This window comes from Choloepus didactylus, chromosome 22 (genome assembly GCF_015220235.1).
Source record: "Choloepus didactylus isolate mChoDid1 chromosome 22, mChoDid1.pri, whole genome shotgun sequence".
In the NCBI taxonomy this organism is placed as follows: domain Eukaryota; kingdom Metazoa; phylum Chordata; class Mammalia; order Pilosa; family Megalonychidae; genus Choloepus; species Choloepus didactylus.
The window spans coordinates 6,622,732-6,642,010 of NC_051328.1; the positions used below are offsets into that span (position 1 = coordinate 6,622,732).

At 49.2% G+C, this 19,279-nt stretch overlaps 1 long non-coding RNA gene across 4 annotated transcripts in view; it reads left to right on the forward strand.

Annotated features, from left to right (window-relative positions):
- Positions 1-2: 2 nt before the first annotated feature.
- LOC119518904 overlaps positions 3-19,279 on the forward strand; it is a 74,430-nt gene continuing 55,153 nt past the window's right edge. For all 4 annotated transcript variants that reach the window (XR_005213869.1, XR_005213868.1, XR_005213870.1 and 1 more), the window contains exons 1-2: positions 3-153; positions 4,368-4,549. This is a non-coding gene — a long non-coding RNA (uncharacterized LOC119518904). The remainder of the gene's footprint in view (positions 154-4,367; positions 4,550-19,279) is intronic.

Here is a 19,279-nt window from a genome sequence, read left to right on the forward strand (position 1 = left end):
TGGGGAAGAGCCAGCCCCACGCCGGTCCGCCTCCCGCCCGCGGCCCGGCCTCCCTCCTTCCCTCCCGCCGCCTGGCTCGGCGCTCCTTCGCCCCGAGTTCTCCATCCCCTGGATCCGGGCTCGCGGGGGCGCGGAGAAGAGGATCGAGGAAAGGTTTGGGGCTTCTTGTTTTTTGGAGGGGGGGGAGCTTTCTCGCCTTCCCTCCCTCCCTCCCCCCCCCCCACGCCCGAAAGGCCCCCGATCCTCCTGCCTCTCTCTTGTTCCCTCATTCCCTTTCTCTACCTCGGGCATTCCCAGGACAATTAGGGCTGAAGTTTTCGGGAGAAGCGGCCCCCGGGCCCGTGGGATAAGGGGGCGGCCCGGCTCCGCCCAGGACCCCTCCTGGACCTCCCCCCCGGCCGCCCGGGTTGGCTGCAGGGCGCGTCATTCCGCGGGGAGGCGGCGGCGGTGGTGGCGCCGCCGAGCCCGGGGCGGGCGGAGAACGGGGACCGGCCTGGGCTAGGAGTTCAGCTCCGGCCGGGGTGGGGTGGGGGGTCAAGGGGAGGGGCCGCCGACTAACCCTGCTCACTGCAGCCCGCCCCCGGCCTCGGGAGGCGCGGCCGGGCCGGGCTGGGCGCTGGGCAAAGCAGTCCCTGGGACCCTTCAGCTCCCAGCCCTGGGGCTGGGGGTGGGGGTGGGAGTGGGGGAGAGGACGCTGCGCTGCAGCCTTTGGGCGATGGTGTGGCGACGCCGAGTCGGGAGTGAGTTAGAGGGTCCCTGTTCCCCGCTGACCCACCGCTCGGGAGCTCGCCTTCACTTGCCGAGCGCGACACCCAAACTTTTCGCTCTATCTCCATATCCCCGGGCTGGGATACAGCTCCCTCCCCGCGCCCCTCCTCCGGGCTCAGGTGCCCGCGAACCTGGGACTCGGTCCTTGGCTCAGCCTCGGGGTCTCCTCGCTCCAAGGTTCCCGAAGGACAAACTAAACTTCGGCTGAGGAATCGGGGAAGCGGAGGGTGCAGACACACGATCCCTGCCCTATCTCGCGATCGGGAAAGGAGGGGGCTCATAAGGACGCCCCAATTTCTCAGCGCTCTCGAGTGCGTATAGTGCCACTGTCGATTCGCGCGAAGTGGGCACCAGTCTCCCGAGCGGCGCTTCTGGTACCCTGGACCCTTCACCAACCAGGATCTCCCAAACTACCCTTTTCTCTTTCTCTTTGCATCTTACTTCTTTTTAAATCTAAATTTTTGTGTGTGCGGGTGAATGTTTATGTTTTTCTCCTGCTGACTTTATATCATCTTTTCCTTGGTATAACTTCTCCCTTCCTTCTCCATGTTCGTCCTTCCTTCACCCTTCCTCTTCCCCCCCTTATTTTTTCCCTCTCTGCCCTCGCTTGGTTACTAACACACACACGCACATACATACCCCCTCTCCGCGCCTCGCTCTCCTTTTCTCCCCAGGTCTTGTTGGGTACAGTAGATTTTGATAAAAAGACAAACGAAGCTATCAGTGGGGTTGATGTTGAAGAATGAAGATAATAATGTTTCCATAGGTGGTGCTTCAAATGCCATTATTTCTCACTGAATATTTAAAGAGCTCCCTGGGCAAAGATGGATCTGTGCGCTCCTGGGGTGCGAGCTGTTGGTTTCCCCCAGACTCCCGGGAACGTGTACAGGAGCACTTGTAAACCCCGCACCCCACCCCCATCCGCCAAACAGGCGTCCTCGCAAACACACTGACCCATACTCTTCCAGGTACACGAGCGCGCCCGTGTGCAGCAGCACACTTGTTTCCCTGAATATGCCCGTGTTTGGAGACGCCGGCATCGGTCTCTAACAATCTTGGCTTCTTGGAAGTCTGGGCCTCTTGGGCACCGCTTGTTGTCGGGAACCAAGCCGAGCGGACGACCGGGCAAATCCTTCCCGAACCCGCGGCGTGCGCCGCAGGAAGCTCCCGGGAATAGCTTCACATGTGTTGCTTACTTGCTCTATGTGTGAGATTTTTTTTTTTTTAAGCTTCCCCTCCCCCCCCAAAAAAAACCCCACAAAAACAAACAACTAAACGAAATGCACATGCAAAAGCAGCTTCGCAATATTTAATTAAAAATGGGAGAGCAGACACGAATTAATTGGGGGGATCCAAACTTTAATAACTTTTTTCGTTCTTTTGCGTCCTCCAAGGCGTCGAGACGGGAGTCCCTCTCCGCGCACCGCGTCCCGGGCTAATTTCTTGTTTGTTTTCTTTCCCTCCGTGGCCGGGGAAGAGTAGAGGGGAGGTGGAGGAGGGGATGGGAGGAGGGGGATAGTCGGAATGGCGGGGAGAGGAGAATTGGTCTTTATTGTTGATGGCAATACATCAATTACCGGCCATTGTCTTGGGCCCAAGTCCCGCGGTTCGCTGTCGCGGGCGCCGCTGCGGCAGGGCGCGGGGGAGGCTCCGCGTGCCGCGATGCAAATAAATAATTAAATAAGTGAAAACCGAGAGGGAGTGGGGGGGTAATTTTTATTTTTGAGCGGGTCGAAAGAAGGCAGCAAGTGCGAGTGCGGTGCCACGGCCGTAGCTCTTCCGATGTCTTGGTCACCCAAGAGACCTGCGTGCACGCTCTACAGGGGCTAGTACCATCCCATCCCTGGGTGGGGCAGGTGCTGGGGGAATTGGGGTGACAGGGCCCGGGCTTGCCGTTTCCTCGAGAGGGTCTGGCATTTAGGAGCTGATTCGCGATGGGGAACGGGGATGATGCGATGTGAGGCAGCGGCTGCGCCGGGGTCGTGACCTCGCGGGTCAAGAAGAATCGCACCTGGGAAAGACTTTTGGCGAATTTTGCAAACTCCCATCATGGGGGCTTGATGCCTGCGCTTCCACTAATACTCCCCTTCAGTTTTCCCAAGGCCCAGAGCGGCCTCGGTGGGTTGGCGGGGCCGAAGGGCCGTCTCCAAGGCCGCGGGCCACAACTCCATTACCAACGAAGGGCTTTCCAAGCCTCCTCGCTCCATCCGCGATACTAGGAAGGGCAGGGGGTGCTGAGACTTCCCCTTCCGAGGCCTGGTTCTTCTTCCGGCGAAAGTACCTTATTTCTGCCCAATCTGACCCCGGGTTCGGGACCGGGCCTGGCATGAGGCCTTGCCTGAGCCCGGGACCCTCATTCGGGTTCCGCGGGCGCGAGTCGGGCCATCCTCCCCAACAATTGGAGGACGTCCCCAAGTTGTTGCCCTCGCCTCTGCTTCCTCAGCCCTCGGCCCAAGCTAGGAGGGCAGGAGAGGTTTCGTTTTCTTACACCAAGCAAAAAGCGGCAAAAAGGCGGCAGCGGCGCCCCGGGGGTGGGGGAGGAGGCACATCGATGCTATCAACATTATTGATGGGGAAACGTTCGGGGCTGGAACCCGGAGATCAGGTTCCCAGTCCCTCCCCTATGCGGAGGTGGGTGGGACGGAGCTGGTAGCGAGGGGTGTGTGTGTGTGTGTGTGTGTGTGTGTGTGTGTGTGTGTGTGTGTGTGTGTGTGTGTGTGTGTGTGTGTGTGTGTGTAGCTGGTAGCGAGGGGTGTGTGTGTGTGTGTGTGTATGCTTGTGTGCGCGCGCTTGTGCGTGCGTGTGCGTGTTGGAATGGGGGTGCCTGAACGCAGGTAGCGAGGGGTGTGTGTGTGTGTGTGTGTGTGTGTGTGTGTGTGTGTGTGTAGCTGGTAGCGAGGGGTGTGTGTGTGTGTGTGTGTATGCTTGTGTGCGCGCGCTTGTGCGTGCGTGTGCGTGTTGGAATGGGGGTGCCTGAACGCACCCGCACTAACCACCCGGATATTTTGTTTGTTTGTTTTCAAACAAAAGTTGGCGGGGGGAAGGGTTGAGGTAGCTTTTACCCTAGCCCTTAGGGCTTGCTCCTGAGGTTGGTTCTAGAGTGGTGGGTGGAGGGGGTCAAGAAAAACGACATAGAGCAAAGACAAAGTTTGTGAAGCCCACCGTGGATTCGGTTATTTTCCCAGCCCCGAGATTTGGCTACCCGGGGAGTTTTAGAAACACCTTGCGTAACCGAACTGCTGTCTCCCCAATCCTAATCTCACTTGGGCTACTGGTGCGGTTTCGAACTGGAGGCCTGGGGGAGCAGGCTTAGGTGGGTGCCCCTGCCCCAGAGCTCAAGTCGAGTCCGGGTTGTGCGCCCTTGGCACGGTCCTTCTGCAACAGCTAAGCCGCAGCTGCGAAAAGGCGCACTTTCTGGGGGACTCCCGCCGCCCACGCCAAGGGCTATCTCCAGACGGGCGCCGGGCGCAGCGCGGGGACCAGGCGCCCCGGCGCCGGCTCCGGCGGGAAATCCAGCGGTGGTAACCACCCGCGCGCTTCGCGGCGGAGGGTCCTACACTGCCTGCCCGCGGCAAACTTCGTCTTTTCTTTCTTTGCAGGACCATCCATCCCCGGGCCGGCATTTAGAAAGTGACTTCTCTGGGCTACTACAACTACCCGAGATTTTTACTTTCCGTCCACACTGAGCGCCTTGCACTTAAATTCACTGCGCCCTGCATGCAACAGTGCCTCGCCAAGAAGTCTCTGGGAATAAAATTCCTCCCAAAGGAAATGTCCCAAGGTAGAGAAAGTGGAAAAGATTAATCGAATTTGTAGAAAGAAAACCTTTGTTTCTTTTTGGTTAAAATGCCTTTGTGGTTTTCTGAGCGTGAAAAATATATATATTCAAGAAAAGAAAGCAAACACCCCTCTGTGTAACAGTAGCTAATTCCTGGAACCGAGGAGTAAGCGGTCAGAGAGCCCAGCGGGGGTCACAGAGCTTCATCTAGGAGCTACAGTTTGGATTTTAGGATCCAGTGGATATTCATCAGTTCTTGTTTGTCTAATGTGGGGAATAGGTGTAAGGTTTGTGGATCCCTGTCTTCTGAGTGTGTGCATTTGGGGGTGACTGGGAGTCTGATGGGAACTTGGCAATCGTAAAGGTGACCCTCTCAAAGCCCCACCCTGTGGGCCTGGGATGAACTAACTCAGCAAATCTCTTGCAACAAACTTTTTTTTTTTTTTTTTAGTTACAGTCTGTCACTTTTCCTTTATAAAGAACAGATAAAAATTTCTCAAAGAGATGTGCATCTTGGTTTTTCAAAAGCTGTGTGCAGTGAAACTTTGCCCCGGGGATGGCTATTCCTGGTAAGTTTTCAGGGAGGGAAGCACCATTTTGTTTCTATTTGGTGGAAATCAAATGGCAAGGTGGGGGGGTTCAGGACTGTTACTGGGACCCCAAAGCTGATTGCTTGGCGGGGCCTGGGAACAAGGCCTGCCGTCACTCACAATATGGTAAATTTACAAAAGCATCCCTAAGATTTAGGGGGTAATCCCGCAAGTCTCAGCTGAGATATACCTTTCATGGAGAATTTTCTCTGGTTTTCTCTCCCCCAACTCTGGAGCACAGCTTATTTTTCTGAGGCAGAGAGGCATTTCTTCTGGCAGCTACAGTTTTGAGTCAGAGTGGTTGCTTTACCTCGTCCCCACAGTAAACTTCAATTCATCAACCCTGTGCAACCATTTCAGTTCCAACCTGCATCCTTGTCTTTCCAGCTCCATCTGTGCTGTGAGTCAGAAGGTACAACACAACAAACCAGGGGGGTATCCCCCTCGCCGCTCTTTTTGCCCTTCCTCAGCTTGGCCAGATTTTCTTGATTATTGCCCTATACTTTCTTCCATTCACTTTTCATCTTCATCTCTCCAGCCACAGTCACGACACTGCTCTCTCCAACTTTAATGTGGAATTTTAAATTTAAGAGAATTATTAAAATGCCCTAATTTCAACATGTGTCTCCTGCTCTCTTGTGCCTTCTCAAAACAGAAGCAGTTTTCTTTTAAAGTCATAATCTGAAACCATCAATCATTTCCCCCTTCGGCCTTTCCCCCAACCCCCATTAATGTTAGAAGGCAGTGCCAACATTTTCTTCCTCTTTCCGTTTATAAATTCTCATTCTGTCCTGGCCTCCGCCTTTTCATCTTGCACCCCCACCCCCACCCCCCAGGTTCTTTAACATATCTCATAGTAAAATCCAGCCCCTAAAAGGACTTGCTCAGAACTTGGCTGTGGCCTTTGCCAGCTGCAGTGGATGCCCGGGGACGGAGACCAGGGAAATGCTAGCAAATCACCCTTCCAACCCAAACAAAAATTGTACTGGGAGAGCTTGGGTACAGCTCACATTTTCCATGTTTTTCTTTTTCCCCTTTACTTTCTTTCCTGGGTTCCACAGCACCCCCTGTTTGGGGGAATAGTGCTGAGAAAACCAGCGCCTATTATTTCAGCCCTCTTGACAATACAATCTCTCTTCTATTGATCTCAAATATTTGCTATGGATCCGCTTGATTCCTTGAGTCCTACTTGGGGATTGAGAGTGTGGACTCGGAGTTAGGCTATCTGGGTTCGCATCCTGGCTCTGTCACTTATGAGTGTCCTGGAAATACAGCCCTAGGTTTGCATGCATGTGGTGGATAGCCTTGCTCAAATTAATGTCACTACCCTCAGCTTCCTGCTTTGCAAAATATAACTAATGGAGAGAAGGCATTGTGCTTAAGCATTGTGATTTCTAACAAGAAATGAGCTTTGCCTTCTACTAGCAGTGTGACCTCCGTATGCCTCCAACAGTTTCTTCAGATGTTAAATGGAGAAATACTAGTTCTTACTTCATAGGGTTCTTGAGAATTAAAAGCATTGACAGGGATGAGGAACTTAGAAAAGCGACTGGCATATGATTAGCACGATATTAGTGTTGACTATTACTGTTCTTACCTTGTGGAGGTATGGTGAGGGTCAAATTATATAATATGGATAAAATATTGTTCTCCATCCATCCATCCGTCATCCATCATTCATTTATACATTCATTCTACAGAGTAATGTGCTAGGATGGGGGATGCAACTGTGAAATGAGCGTTTTGGTTCCTTTCCTTGTTTACAGGAAATTAATCAATCAAACAGATTATTTACTGGGAATGTGTTATTGCCTGGCTCAGTGTTGGGGGTGGGAGGAATGGCATAGGAGCAAGGGTGAAAGTAGTGCTTGATCTTAGGGGAATTCGTAATGTTCTAACAGGGACATCTAAATTAATAAAGAAATTTGAGACTAGAGTAGATTGTGTTATGAGCTAAAGCCCAGTAGTGCATGGAATCATTTGGGCCAGGGCCGGACCATCTTCATGCTTCTGAGAAGTTCAGGAACAGTGGTGGACACAGAAGTGGCCTGTTGCTCAGGTGCCAGCTTGCACTCAACTGGTGATTTCATTTTCTCATTTATTTGCTTTTTTGATTGTGTAGACCACTCAGGGTTGTGTACCAAACAAAGCAAGACAAGCTCATGCTGCTTTTCTTTGGGTCCTTGAAAAATATAAGCCACCTACAGTGTCCTAGGCTTCACTTTTCTGGCTTTATCACTTCCCATTTTTCAGATTATAATAATTTACTTACAGTCATGCTAGCAGAGGTTTCTGTAGTGAAATCTAATGGTTCAGATGGAGAAGCCCAATATCAGCCTGTCCAGTCCTCAGAGGTGTGTGTCCTTGGGTCGGGATTCAGACCCTCTAAAGGTCACCACATCAACCCACTCATTTTTAGTATTATTACCATGTTGTGACCAAATATAATTTAACACTTACTGGCAGAATGCAGAGTGCTCTTCTGAAACCCCACTCCAGAGCTGTGAGATGAAAACACTTTTTATGGTAAGAGTCTGGAAAATGAATGAAAGTCTGATCAAAAATATCTGTTAGCAATGGGAGTTGTGTAAAATGGGAGAGACAATTGCACATGTGTATTGTTTTCAACGTAGTAACTGCTTCTCGGGGAAGCATCTGACAGCAAACGTAGTTTAAGACATTTTGCAGATGTCAGTGAGTGGAGGGTGAGGTTTCCCTTTCCCTGGTGTTGGGGGAGCAGACTCGAGTTAATCTGTCACTTGATGTCCTTCTCCTCAAAAACAGTGCCCGGGGGGCCTCGGGGACTTTATTTAGAGGCTCTTAGGAGCTTGGCAGTATGTAAATTATGCGTGAGTGTCCTTCATAGTTCCCCGTGGTCACAATCAGAGGGATTTAAACATGATTTAGCATTTCAGATGATTTGTAGGAGCGTTGGAGCCAGCCGGGGCGGTGGGGAGAGCCGGAGCTGGCTTCCTCACTGCTGCACCGCGGCTGCTGCTTTGTCCAGCCTGTTCTCCACCGTTTCCCTCCTGGCCTCTGATGTGATCTGTAGAGTAGCACCCAGCTTTGCTGGGTGGCCTCCGGAATGGCTTTACTCTATCAGGGGACACTGAGGCTTTCCAAAACCATAGGTTTTATAACTTTAAAAAATGCAATTCAATATACAGCGCCCCTTCACTTTCTCATTCATTCATTCACTCCTATGTATGTTCATTTAATCAACATTTATTGGGCACTTACTACATGCCGGGCAATAGATTAGGCATAGAAGATATAAGGGTGAATGCAGCAGACAAAGCACCTGCTCTTCTGAAGTCCAAATTCCGGTGCAGGGATAGACATAAAAACAGCAAACAGATTCAATCAAATTTGGGGAACATGAACTGCAAGATGTAATGGCGAGTGCCTTGAGTGGGTGCACGGGGAGGAAGGAGAGGGTACCAGGGGAGCTCCTGCAAACGTGATCTATGAGTTGAGATGTGAATGATGAGAAGGCGTCAGCTACGTTGAGATTTGGGGGGAAGAACATTCCTGACCAAGGGAAAAGCAAGGGCAAAACCGCATTTCCAAGGTGAGAATGAGCTTGAAGAAGGTTCCTCCTTTTTCTTCTTCCTTTTTTCTCCCCTCCTGGTTATTATACTTTCAGGAAGATTAGGGGAATTGAATTTCCTTTATGAAAACTAGTTTCTCTCGTTGAATGGCTAAACAAATTAAGGAATTTCTATGCAATGGAATACTACTCAGCAATAAAAATGGATGGATTATTTATACTCGTGACGTGGATGAATGGCAAAAAGTATTATGCTCAGTGAAAGAAGCCACAACAAAAAGAGTCCACACAGTATAGTTCCATTTATATAAAATTCTATGAAATGCAATTTTACAATGACAGAAAAGAAATTAGTGTTTGCCTGGGGGTGGGAAGGGAAGAAGGGACACCGGAAGCATTGGGGGGATGGAAATTTTTGTTGTCTTGATTGTGGTAATAGTTTCACAGATTTATACATGGTTCAAGACCGATCAAATTGTACACCTTAAACATATGCAGTTCAGTCTACTTCAACTATATTGCAATAAAGTTGAGAGAAATTAGGTTTTTCATTTCAAAAGATGTTGGGAATGGATGCTATATATAAAGAATTTAGAGGGAAAATGGAAATGATCACCTTTCTATTTAAGCATTTGAACTGTAAACAGTCCTCTGAGGCTGGGTCACATTTGATCTGGAGACAGTTATTAGCTAGGGTGGGGATGGACTGAGGTTGGCACCAAGCCACCTATATCAACCCTGGAAACAACATGAAGCTTTTCTTGTATTTCTGAGTAGTAGTGACTCTTTCCATTATTCTCCCTGGAAATAAAAAGGCCTAGAAGCACAAAGAAAGACCTTTGAACGTTAGGTACTAATCTAGTCTCAGAATTAGAGGCCCTTGCTCATGACAGGAGGGAAAACCGCAGCTTCCACCGATAGGCACATCCACAGGGGTTCAGGAGCTGAGGCTGGGCCCACATGGTGCAGAACCCCCAAACCAACTTACGGCTTGCTGACTGGATTTGGTAGCCATAGATCAGTACTTCTCAAACCGTCTATGGTTGGTTTTTTTGTTTTGTTTTGTTTTTTTCTTTCCCTAATCAGCCATGGATGACTACTTCGGTAAAATAAAATAAAGATATATTATTAGAAAAAAGAACAGCCATGAAGTCTTCAGTAATCCTAATATTAGTCTGGAAAACTGCCAGAGAAGCTTCTAAATGCTTCTCTCAATTTTTGTAGTATGGTGTCACAGATGACACTGATCTGTGGACCATACTTTGAGTAACCCTGGAATAGATCATAACCTCATAGCCTGTGTACCTCTAGAGGGGTATGGGTATGTGAGATTTTGATTCCCCTTAATACTCAGGCCAGCTGGGTGGGGCCTGGGGCAGCCAGAGACCCCTCAGGGCCAGTTGCTTCTGGTCACAAGGATCTTCCTCCTTTCATCCCACTGAACCACACAGGTGCTACAGTTGTCTGTGTGGAAAAGGTTAGGAAGTTGCCATAGACCGGTGGTTTTCCCACGTTAGTGACTGTAACAATTATAAAAGCACATATTTCTGAACGTCAGCCCCAAAGACTGTAATGCAGTATCTGCAAGGTGAGGCCCGGGAATCGGCATTTTCAGCATTAGCCTTGTTACACACTGATGACACCTGTGTACCGAGGACCTCATTTGGAGAAGCCCTTATGTGTAAACAGTGGAGGTGGTCAGTGGTCAGATTTCCCTGTTGGTATGCATTTGCTTCTTTCCACTAGTTAAGTTTATGCCCAGGAATTAAACGGGGGGAAGTTTCCAGCAGGGTTCTTAGCTTCAGCAACAAAAAATGTTTAAACAGAGAAATAAGCTGTCAAAGGACTTGGGGAGCTCACACATTCTTTAGGATGGCCAGACAATCCAGCTCAGCCTGCCCAGATCCACTCCGCAGAAGGGCTCCTGAAGAGACGCCGTTATTGCCACTGCAAACTGTCACAACAACGGGAGCTGGGCACAGCAGATTGGATTTTTCACAGGCCCTGGCTCCTGAGTCAAAATCTTGGTCAGGTGCATTTGGCAGGTGGGTGAGTGGCTGGGTGCTCCACAGCTGCAAGGGAGGCTGGAGAAATGTACATCTGGTGTTTTCAGCTTCTATGGTGGAGGTGATCTAAGGCTTATGTAGTGAAGAGTTCTCAGGGTGAACCAGAAAGAAGTCAGGGGTCTCTACAGACATTCACTCCACTAATGGAGAGGTTCAGAGCCGTGTTCTGAGCATCACAGAAAGCCTATCTCCAAATTACATGCCAAAGATGGCAGCAAGCTTACTTTCAGGCAACTGTTAGGTTCCATCCTGTGTGGGCTCTACCCCTTTCATACCCCCAGTTCAACAAAACCTGATATGTTGGAGAATTCCTTGAAAGAGTCATCAGGCTCCATCAGACCTCAGTCCCCCAGAATGTTCTCAGAAAAATGGGAGGGAGAAGGCAGCTCTCATTTGTTGCATACTTGCCAGGAGTTGGGCTGGGCAGAACTCATTGAATTCTGCTGGAACTCAGTGGGGTGGTTTCTCTTTTTCCCATTGTATAGAAGAGAAAACTGAGGCTCTCAAGAAATTTCCCTGAAATTTCAGGGAGATGAGTGATGGATGGCTAACACCAGGTTTTATCTGCATCTTTATGGGAAAATATAACAAAATAGAATGAAACTAAATGACAATACAAAACTTTTGAAGTTTTGGGAAGCCCAGGTGAGGAAGGGGCTGGGGCAGGACTTTGGTGCTCACAGTGGGGGCGTGATTTGGCCTTCCATTTTGATCTCGGAAGATGATGAGAAACAGTGTGAGGGTACAGACTCAAAGTCTCAGGAGTGGCAATTGCTTTGTATTTTTTTTTTATGGTGGTCTTTAAATGGCTTTGATTTGGAACTGATGGAACTGATGGAGAGTTTGAGCAAAGCTAACCCCACTCCAGTGAATTAAACTGTCTTTGAGCCTCTGATTCTGGATGAGATCAGGATGCTGCCAGCAGTCAGTCTGAGCAGCTCCGAGCCCCCCATTCCTCCTTTGACTTGATTCAGTAGTTGAGATAGGCAGAAACCTCTGTTGGCTGCCTTGATTTGTCTTTTTGACTTGATGATTGTGGTTGAAAAAGTAGCATGGGAGTTGTATAAAGCGCCAGGATTTGGGAAAAGAATACCTGATAAACAATGCTTCTCTGTTTATTAGCAGAGGGGTTTGCCCGAGACTCTTAACCTGGTAGAGCCAGATTTTCCTCCTGTGTAAACCATGTGCCTTCATCTGCATCCTATTTAGTCACCTGGGGTGGTGGTGGGGGATGGACCAACAGATTGGCAGCTCCACAAGGGCAGGGCATGTCATCTGTTTTGTTCACTACCATGTCCCAGTACTTGAAACCTGCCCAGTGCATGACAGGCATTCAATAAATATTTGTTGAGTGAATGAATCCAAGCAAGAGCAGGGATGCTGCACTGCATCCGTGCACACCCTAACGTACTGACGTGTGCCTTGTCATGCTATTCTAGAGCAGAGTCTCAAACTTTAAGGCACTCACAAATCACTTGGGGGCCTTCTTAGAATGATGACTCTAAATTGGGAGGTCAGGGGCGGGGCCTGAGATTCTGAATTTCTAACAAGTTCCCAGGGGATGCTGGTGCTGCTTGCTCAGGGTCCACTCTCTGAAGTTAGAGGTTGTAGATAAGTGGCCAGCAAATGCACAAGGTGGTGGAGGGTGTACTCCAGGGCCAGCCGTCTTCCCATGGGATCGAAGCCAGGAGCACCAATCAGTTCTCCATCTCAGCCCCTGTGGAAAACATCCCCAGTTTCCTACATTTATGAGGGAATGAAAAGCACATCCTTTTTATTCTCTTGCAACTGTGAGCACAGCCTGGCCATGGTATCTTGTGTTTGCCATATTTGATGTAAACGGTGGCCCCATTATTCTGCATCACTAGTCTTAACGACCACTGATACTTGTTAGAGATGTTTGTGTTGAGTACTCAGCAAATGCTTAGGGTGTGATAAGCACTCAAGAAAGGGTAATTATTATTATTGTCATTGTTATTATTAATTTTTTTATTGAGTCTTTTCATGCTTCATTTAGTTCTCTTAGTTATCCGGTGAGGTGGGTATTAATTATGCAGGCTTTGGAATTTTTACCTCCAGATCTTGGACATACCTGGATCATTCACACCATAGATTACAGCCTTGTGCTTTCAACCGGGGAGACCCCCTCCTCTCCAGGGACATTTGCCCATGTCCAGCGACACTTTGGCTGTCATGATTGGAAAGAGCTACTGGCATCTTGTGGGTAGAGGCCAGAGACTCTGTTAATCATCCTACAATGCACAGGGAAGCCCCCACAATAAAGAATGGTGGCACCCCAAAAGTCAGTAGGGCCGCTGTTGAGAAACCCTGTGTTAGGTGTTTCCCCCTATAGAGAATGCAGTCCCCAGTTCTGCCTGCAAATATGCTCCAAGTTCTCCATGCCGACTTTGGAATGAAAAAGATCTTACTCGCTATGTGATTTTCCTGACGTGTATACTTTGGAGCCTCTTAGTTGTGTGAGTTCAAGCCAAAGGCCAGCAAGGGCTTTCCCACAGGCTCTGCCCCCTGCCCTTTGCTTTTTTCAGTAAGGAGGCTGTGGCTGGGGCTGTTTCATTTTCTCATTCAGAACATGGAGGGAGGAGGGGAGAAGCGGGCCCCGTGGCGGTGTGCTGGTACCCCATCTCTGTAAGAACAAGACCCTATAGTTCTGGGGCCACTCCTTTCCCTGCCCAGGCTGAGATCAGTGAGGGGGTCCCTGCCCAGGATGGGGAGCCAGACAGAAGACAAGACAAAACAAAACAAACAAACAAAAAAGACCCAAACAACAACAATAAACAGTCTAGCTGCACTGTAGGCAACTAGTTTGGCAGAATAGTGCTTTTTCCTCTCCAAAAATGAGGCAGGACTGACGGGGTTTGCCCTCCGTCAAGTCATTTAATTTGGAATGGAACTTGACAGCCCCTGGTCTCTGCTGACACCTCCCTGAGAGCCAGGAGCTGCTGCAAACCCTCCAGCAGCGCTCTCTCCCTGAGACTCCATCTCTCCACACAGCTCAGTGGAAAGGAAGGGACGGATCCCCGAACAACACAAGGAAATACAGATTGGGAAGTTGGGGGGGGGCGGTGGTGCATAGGCAGTGCGTTGCCCCCTGGAAATCATTTCTTTGCGGCAAGCTTGTGCGGGAGATGTTTATCAGAGAGGCAGACAGGCCCACGATGGGTCGGCCCCCGTTCTCCATCCAGGCTCTGGCAGCCTTTTATTGCCAGTGTTAGTTGCCATCATGTCTAGCCTGAGAAATGGCCGTGCTGCGGGCACCTGCGCATCTTATTGATCTGGCGAGGGAGAAGGAGTAAAAGTGTCGGAGCTGCTGCCTGAGGCCCTGAGCTGTGGTGGGCTGCACGGGTGTTCCTTGTCGCCCCTCCTGGCTGAGCTGTTGATCACCATTGCCCCGTGCACCGATGAAGAGAAACTACCCAGGTCCGAGGATATGACGACCAGTCAGAAATATTCGGGCCTCTTCAGAATTTTTTCCTCATTGGAGTGGTGTGGCTGTGATTCACTCTGCAGCCATTGACACATTGGGCCTCCGTTAAACAGGGTTGAAAGCAATCAATCCATGGCAGAACGCCTGAGAATCCCATTCATAAATAATCCTTTTTCTTGCCTCCCCCGACCCAGCACCAAAGCCTGCAGGCAAAACTCAGTGGAAAGGAGTGTGTACTCCATCCACCCTCTGACTCCACATGTGAGACTAAATGGCCGTGATCAGGGATCAGTATATTGCCATGAACACCGGGGGGGCATTCTTATGGCACGTACATGAAACTTTATAATATGGAAGAGACATCTGCCACCAGCCCCAGCTAGGGCATAAAACCCATCTTCCAAATAAAGGCACAAAGGCCCTTTAGCAGAAGTTCTGTTCTATGGCTGCTAAGGCTGCAGAGAAAGGTCTGTTGCAAATAGAGCAGGTTGAAATTAGAGTCTGGATGTGTGAGCCTGTGTCTGGGAGGGGGGAGCTTCTCTGCAAACACTATAGCAGCTTTATTGCTGAACGGTCAAGAGCCTGGGAAGATCCAGGGGGTCAACCATGGCTCCTTCACTTACTAGCTGTATGACTTTAGGCTCAAGTTCTTTAGCATCATTCCAGTTCTCTAGCATCAGGTTATTAATGAAAATAATAGTAACTGGCCTCATAAAGGTGTTTTTTAGGATTGAGTGTATGTAAAATATATCACCAGTCCCTGGGACATAATAGTAGCTCAATAAATGTTAGGAAGAAGGAAAAGATGCTGTTGATGCGGATGATGTTGTCGACAATGATCTCTTGTCATTTGGAATATACCAAATTGTAAGTATTGCCACACGCTTTACTCGTTTGACTCTTATTCTTGCCAGGTAGGAAGGGGGTTCAACCACCTCAAAGCACCACTGGTGGAGAAGAGGCCAGTCAGAACTGTTAGGGAACACATTCCTTGGATGGTTCTTTGCACTCCAGAGCTGGCCTTGGACTCTGCCCTGAGCTGCTGCTCCTTCACCTCCCGGACCTCCCTGTGCTGCCCATTGGTGGCATGTCCCAGGACTATGAAGGGAAAGCCAGCCATAGCTAAGGAGGAAAACTGTCCAAATAATCACTTGGTGACATCCTTGTTTGTTTGATGTTGGTTTTTTCTTGGATGGTCTATGCCTCTATTCCGTTCTGTTCATCGAGTGTTGCTAATTCATGGTGAATATGGCAAGCAGGAGACCCCAAGCAGCCAAAGCCTAAGTGTAGTGGCGAATGTTGCCAGTTGGGCCACTAGGATTCTGTGTACCCTTTTTGGTCAATCAAAACCATGTGTTGGCTGAGATCAACACTTCATCGGGGCCGTAACAATCTCAATAGCTAACATGTATTGAGCCTGACTACGTGCCAGGCATTCAGTAAAAGGCTTTACAAGTGTGATTTCATTTAAGCCTCACACCAGCCTTACAAAGAAGGCCCTTTTATCTGCCAGCATCTTGGCTGCAAGCAACAGAAGCTGACTCGCTATACCAAAGGAAGGAGTTTATTGGAAGGACGATGGAGGCTTCCAGGGTTGTCAGAAGGCTGGAACACAAAGCTGTGAAAAGGAGGAGGGAGTCAGTGGATCCCAGAGGGCAAGACAGCAGGGGTGGGTGGTCAATGTGCTACTGCTGCTGCTACAGTCAACATAACTTCCAATCATTGCACACTCTAGAATTACTCCATCAGGATTTGCTCAGCCTACATCATAGATACCTGCCATTTGAATGGCAGAAAAAGGTCTTGTCTGAAAAGCATCAGTAGTGCCAGACAGGTTCTATCTTTCTTCCTAAGGAGTTAGGAAGATGACAGGCTTGATTTTGGATAGCCCAGACTGGCAAATATCCACCGTAGAAATATTAGTGCCCCGTTTTATAGATTAATAAACTGAAGCTCAGATGGCTAAAGTTGCCCTGTTTCACACAGGCAGCAAGTGGCAGAGCTGGAATTTGTCCTCGGAATTCTTATACTCCAGATACCAAGCTCCTAACCACTAAGCTGCACTTTCTCTAATTAGGGAATGCATCAGTAAGGATGAGTTCAGCTGACAGTAACAGGTACTGTAGTAGAGTACTACACAAACTGATCTAACAGTAAGGAATTTTATTAGCTCCCATATTCATATCGGCTAATCCAGGAGCCCTCAGCCATGATATTGGGGGCCTGTGCCAGCTTCATCCTAAGGCTGGCTGCTCTTTTGGTTTCAGGATGGCAACCGGAGGCCTTAGGACTCTTTGCTTCCTTCTTCATGTCCCACTGGGAAAAGTGGGAGTAGAGTTTCATACTTTCTCTAAACATATGAAAGAACTTTCCCAGAAGCTTCCCCCAAACCTCGTCTTGAGTCTCACGGTCCAGAATTGCATCATATGGCCAATACTAAATGTGACCAATGTCAGACCTACCAGTGGAGCAGAACCAATCCCCAAACTGCATGGACGTTACAAGATGGCGGAGAGGTGGAATGGATGTTGGGGAGTTGACCATGGCTTACTACAGGGAATTGTAGGGTGTCTGAATATCCTAAATATGTATAAGTTTAACTCATTTTTTAATTTAAAACAGGGACACAGACCAGGGGATACAGGCCAGTCATTATATTCACCATACTGATATTTGTGATCATATTTAGCTCTTTATTCAACCAAAAAATTCTACATACCAGCAGTTTAAACAGAACGAAGATGTGTCAATGTATTGTTCTTCTCAGCCCGGACTTTAGCATCTGACCAGTCTGTGGCCAAAGCACGTCTACTACAGACACCCTGCCCTGGAGCTTTGCTGACCACCTTCCATTACCATTAAAGGGCTCATTTTCTTTTTCGATGTTGTTTTTAACATAATTACTAGCACCTTTCATGGGTGTCTCTCAGTTTGGGGTAGGAATAAGGGTAAGGCAGAGAAGAAATTCCTCCAAGGGCATGGTATTTTCCAAGTGGAGAGATTTCCTAGAGCAGAAGGCCATGGGTTGCAGCAAGAGAAACTTATGGAAGAGAGGGAGTAAATGGATAATGGAGAGATTCATAGAAAAGATGCAACAGGACCCCAAGAATCAATGACATGAGGGGCTCCAATGGCATCAGAACCCTCCGTCTCTCATTCTGCTTCTCACCGAGCATCTGCTCCATCCTCTCCGCAGGCTGATCAGCTTCTTCCACTTCTTAGACCTTCAGCGGAAGGAAATGGGCTGCCCAGCACAGTCTATGCCCCACTTGAAGGTACTGGATGCTCTTTTTCAGTTTTAATTTCAAGGATTCCTGAAAAGCCTCTGATTGGCTCCATGTGGCTCAGGTGCTAACCCCTGGGGCAATCACCTGTGGTCAGGAATCACCTTGGACTTACAGAGTGACTCACTCGGTGACCGTGTGTGTGTGGGGGGGGTGGGAAGCAGGGCAGTTTCTAGCTAGGGAGTTCTGGGGGGGGAGGTGTGCTAGTTTGAATGTATTATGTCCCCCCAAATGCCATTATCTTTGATGTAATCTTGTGTGGGCAGACATTATCAGTGTTGATTAGATTGTAATTCTTTGAGTGTTTCTTTGGAATGTGCCCCACCCAGCTGTGGGTGATGACTCTGATTGGATGATTTCCATGGAGGTGTTGCTCCGCCCATTCGGGGTGGGTCTAAGTTGATCAGTGGAGCCATACAGATGAGCTGACATAACAGAAGGAACTCAGTGCAGCTGTGAGTGACATTTTGAAGAGGAGCTACAGCCAAGAGGGACACTTTGAAGAAAGCACAGGAGCTGCAGATGAGAGACAGTTTGAAGACGGCCGTTGAAAGCAGACTCTTGCTCTGGAGAAGCTGAGAGAGGACAAATACCCCAAGTGCACCTAAGAGTGACATTTTTGAGGAACTGCAGCCTAGAGAGGGATGTCCTGGGAGAAAGCCATTTTGAAACCAGAACTTTGGAGCAGATGCCAGCCACGTGCCTTCCCAGCTAACAGAGGTTTTCCGGACACCATTGGCCATCCTCCAGTGAAGGTACCCGATTGTTGATGCCTTTCCTTGGACACTCTTTGGCCTTCAGACTGTCACTGTGTAACAAAATAAATCCCCTTTTATAAAAGGCAATCCATCTCTGGTGTTTTGCATTCCGGCAGCATTCGCAAACTAGAACAGGAGGGGTTGGTTCCATGGACTCCGTTATAACCAGCCAGTGCCATTGGGGAAGGGGTGGAGGCAAAGAGTGAGGGGAATTTCCCCTGTGCCTCCATGAACTTGGCTCCACATCTCTGTGCTGCTACCTTTTCCTTTTGAGGATTCTCCAAGGAAGATGCTGGATCTTCCAGGAGGTGGTGGGAAAGAGCCTAGCCCCGGCCCTCAAGAAGACCACAGCCTGGGTGGGGAGAGAGTTGTGTCCCGCCTCAGGAGCCTTGGCTGAGTTTCTGAGGACCGTCTGTAACCTCACCCTCCATCATGGCAGTTACGTATGTTGGAGCCTCTCGAAGACACGGGCTGTGTCTGAATCTCCTTTATGCTCCAGGCCCTGGATTTCCTGATACCCCAAGATCCATGAATATGTGTATTACCAAAACAAGAGTTTCACAAAGCAAAACCTGTCCTAGCACATGTGATGCCCTCTATGACAGTGGTCATCAGTGTGTGGTGCCGCATCATTAGCAGGGGCATCACTCGGGAGCTTGTTAGAAAGGCACATTCTTCTTCCCCACCCTAGATATGTTGTATCACACATTTGGGGAGGTTTAGCCTTCCAAGTGATTAAGGCTAAAGTTTGAGAACTGCTGCATAGTGTGTACTATTCTAATTTGTTTAATGACAAAGAAAACCAGTTAGTTTTAAGCCACTGAGTTTAGGGTGGCTGAAAGGCTACCTAAAAAAAAATCCTTTGAGGCCCTTCCTGCATGGTCTCTTTCCTGCTTCCCTTCCAAGCTCATACCATTCTGCCTGGGGCAACTTGCTCTGTGCAGCCTTAGCCAGGCCCACCTGTTTTCTGGTTCTCAGACTCCCAGCCCTTTCTGCCAGAAACTTCTGCATGTGTCCCCGTACCCCCCCCCCCCCCGCCA